Below are 4,232 nucleotides of genomic sequence, written 5' to 3' on the forward strand. Positions count from 1 at the left end.
AAAGGCGCGGTTCTAATTGAATTTTTCACACAACGATCAACTACCAAACCTTACCTTGTTTCGTCTCTGCTTCGCTTAAGCTCCTCGGATTCACTCGGGTGCCTGCCTCTTTTGTAGAAAGATACTTTTAACTGCTGTACTATTCTACATTCACTCTAAGGTGCAACTCCAACAGGCAAGACGTTTCGGTTCTTTTTTCACGGTTTATAACTTTATTTCCATGTATTCTACAGTCATAGTGTTAATGTCAATTTTTAAAAAAAAAATACTTTTTCAACTATACATTAGTGTCTCAATATGACGATTATTTCTAATTATTATTTTAATATCGAGTTTTTAATAGACCAATGTCTCTAACATTGATTTTTTTTTCTCGAGTTAAACTAGTCTCTAAAATTAAAAAGACAAAAACAATTTCTTGTTTTATAATGTCCCATTGTCCACGATAATTTACGTGAACAGTCGGGTGGATATAAATTAAAAAAGTAAACAGCGAATTGTACAGATAGTGCATACATTAAAAATAAAAAATAGTTTAAAATTATTATTCCATCGTGCTACAAAAACCGAATCGTGTCAACTATAGTCAAAATTTCGTGAAATTAGGTCACGAAACATACTTCAATATTATATTTTCCAGAACTTGTACATCGACATATTTCACGTGAAGTTTAGTATTAGACCTCAAACTTTCCCCATTCAGTTAAGGCACGTTGCAGTTTCTTAATACAAAATACAGATGTCGACACGTGTTCAAGAATGGCTTGATGTGCATTTTCCGTCATGTGTTCCTTGAAACGCCACGTGAAAGACAGAACAAGTACAAGATGTCAGGGTGTCAGATGCCTGGATTCCCGGAGTGTGCGAGCCAGAGATATCAGAACAAGTGCGAGGCTGCGGGTGCACCACAACTGCTTTTGCGCGCGTTCCAATGTGCGTCGGTATATATAGGTATAGTATACACCAGTGTTGCGGAGTTGCCACTCCGGAGTTGCAATGATTCCGGAATCATTCCGCATTTTCGCGACCCCGGAATGGAATGGGAATGGAATGGCGGCAACATTGAGGGGAATGGAATGTAAATGGAATTAGATGCCTTTTGTCCGGAATGGAATGGGAATGGAATGGGCCCGGTTCTTCATATATATATATATATATTACGTTCAGCTATACCGAGCCAGTCAGGGAGTCGGTTGTTCAGAAATAAAATGAGGGGGAAACTGCGAACCCGCCTAAGGCCCTAAGAGACTTATACGCAAAAACAAATGCGATAAAAAAAAACAAGCGTCAAAGCAAGGGGGGGGGGGGGGGGGGGGGACGGCGGTGGCGCCTTTCACCAGTGAAGTTCCACACGTATCCGAATGCGTCTGCGCTTGTAATATTGCACGGCTCAAGGGTACGTCGACGTCGGTGTAGCCGACGTGAACGTAACCCGCGGCTCTGGTGATCCGATACCCAGGAAGGAGGCCAGACGTGGCCTCGCTGTGCGGACCCAGACTTTGTACACCTGCGACTCGTCTCGAGCGCGCTGTTTCTCGGAGAGCTCGCACCTGTGCCGGCCATCTCAGGTCGCAATCCGCGAGCTCTCTGTTTGAGTGATGCTAGGCGAAACTTGAAGACTGCCATTCATGCGTTGGAGGCGGAGAGTCGGCAGGAAGGACCGTCACAACAGGGATGCCACCGTAAAAACAGAAGATAAGACATGTGCTTCAGGATGCTTCAGGTGGTTCACTTTTCTCGAAATTCCAAATGCAACTACCTGCATGGTCTTCAACGAGGTCACCTACAGCAAACGTATGTATTGTCCTTTCATACAGCAGCGTGGGTAAAGTTTCATGTTCAAGGCAACACCTACAGATTCAAGAATACTAGTTCATCCCACCGTGACGTCATGTGACCAGTGCTGACAGGGGATGCCCTTATTGGACAGGGAAGTGGTGATGTTTTGATGGAATTTATTTAGAGGTCGAAGTCTTTTCGCATCACTGGTCAGTCAGACAGGATGCCAGGGAAGGGACCGCGGTTAATCCTTGATGGAACGTTTTTTAAACCCATTGAGGACTCTTCGTCCGGAACCACTACCTTCAAGGCGAAGTGCCAAGCCTGCGGAAAAGTAATTTCGGGACCAAAAACAAAACAAAAAAACTTCCACTTCAAACTTAAAGCCTTATTTCAGTTGGAGTCTCAAAGAAATTTGAAAAGTGTATTGAATTATCAGTATTTATATTTCTGCCCTCCCTAAAATGTATTCTTATATTTGTATTTCCAAAGACTTTGCCTCTTCTTAAAATGTATTTCCGATACGTATCGCGATACATTTTTACAGATATATTTGAGACTTGAGTATCAGTATCTTAGCAGCTATTTTCATCCATCCTAGTCTTTGTATTTCCAAATACATTTTTGACTATTTCTGCCCAACCCTGCAACTTAGTGTAGCGGGCTAGGAATTAGAGGAATGGAATGAAACGATTAAAACATTCCAGTAGTGGGAACGGGCCCAGTGTCCCCATTCCGAGGAGTTGAAAGGAATGGAATTATCGAAAACTCTAATTCCCCGGAATGGAATTGGAATGAAATGGGGGTGCCCATTCCGCAACACTGGTATATACGTAGGTATAATACCTATACCTATATAATATAGGTATAGGTATATACATTTGGATCGCGCCAGTACGGGCCTGGCGCCCGTACTGACGCAATCCAAATGCAATGAGCTTCATAAAAGAGATTCCTGCAGTGGCCATTTCGTCCCCATGTATAATAAAACGATTGAATGTCTTTATTAATCGCAGAAATCATTTTCGCAATCAGACTGTGGCGTGCACACGAAGATTACCCAAAACACATTGCGAGTGATCACTCCCGCACAGTCGGAACACTGTGCGAGCTTCAGTGGCGGCTTTCGCGCAAGATGAAGAGTAGTTTCACTGAGTCGTCGCGTCGTCCACGCACATAAAACACTGCTTACAGTCAGATGTTCCAATCGGCTTGCTTCTTTCCGAGCTAAAACGCTTCTAGCTACGTTTGCCGACTGCATGAATTCTTCGACCCCTCTGCCGTTTCGCCTTCCTTGAGGGTCGAAAAAAAAAGAACAGCGAAAACATGTCCTAACCGAAAAAAGATGACACATCACTTGCGGTCGCTCGCTGATTGGCTTAGGCGCAAGCGTCGAGGAAAATATTGGGTCAAGAGACGTCGTCTCCCTTTGTCGTCCTCCTCGGCGCGCGACTTTTTTCAATACAAAAATAAGCGAAAAGAACTCCCTCACGACGCGCGTTTTTTCGTGGTGTGAACACGGCTTAAGCCTAACGACCGACCGGAGAGCAGACAATGAGAGCTTGGTTGAATTTCGTTTGGATGAGAGCGCGTTGGTGCGCAAAATAATCTAAGCTTCAATTTTTTTTTTTTTTTAATCTGGCGTCGCTGGGTATTACGTCATGCCGGGTCCTGCCCTATTTAAACGTCCTTGCCCAAGGCTACTTTTATGGCAGCCTGCCGCCATAGCGCTGTTCGCCATATTATTATGATGGCTATAGATAATATATACCCAAAAGATGGCCAACCGTGGCCGCATTCCTGTCCATAGGCGGAGCTGACCAAACCCCATCCAGCATATAGACAGATATGGGTGGTGTTTCCACTTTGATTTTTGTTTTAGTGTGCATGAAATAGATAGCATAGATTTATGAAAAGTTAGGATTGGAAGTTAGGCAGCCTAGAGGCCACTAGCTTGTAAGGAGAGTACGAGTTTGTTTTAAGTTTGACCGTGCTCACAACTTCAAGTATGCTTTCTTGGTTCACACAAAAAGTAGCAATCTCGTCCGCGTAAGCTATTGCGCACCTCGGATGAATTAAGTTTGAACTCAGAGATGGCATTGCTTCTGATAATGCTAAGACAAAAAGACTCTATGTAAATACAAAAAAAAAAAGAATAGGGGAAAGGGGGCATCCTTGCCGGGCAGAACGTTGCACTTTGATACGGCTTTCTACCGACCTATTAACTATAAGACTATTCGTACACCCGCTATAAGCCATCCGCACGCCTTCGCGTATAACAGAGCCAACCTTCACGTGATCTAAAACAGCTAAAACAACATCATGGACACCCGATAAAAAGCTTTTTCAAGATCGATTTGAAGCATTTCTACGCCCCTCCCTATTCACTACATCGCAGCACTCCAGCACGCTGCCGGCTTTTCAAATGTTTGCGACAATGGTTCTCCCCTTTA

This window comes from Ixodes scapularis, unplaced genomic scaffold, assembly GCF_016920785.2.
Source record: "Ixodes scapularis isolate PalLabHiFi unplaced genomic scaffold, ASM1692078v2 ptg000060l_1___fragment_2___debris__unscaffolded, whole genome shotgun sequence".
Lineage (NCBI taxonomy): Eukaryota > Metazoa > Arthropoda > Arachnida > Ixodida > Ixodidae > Ixodes > Ixodes scapularis.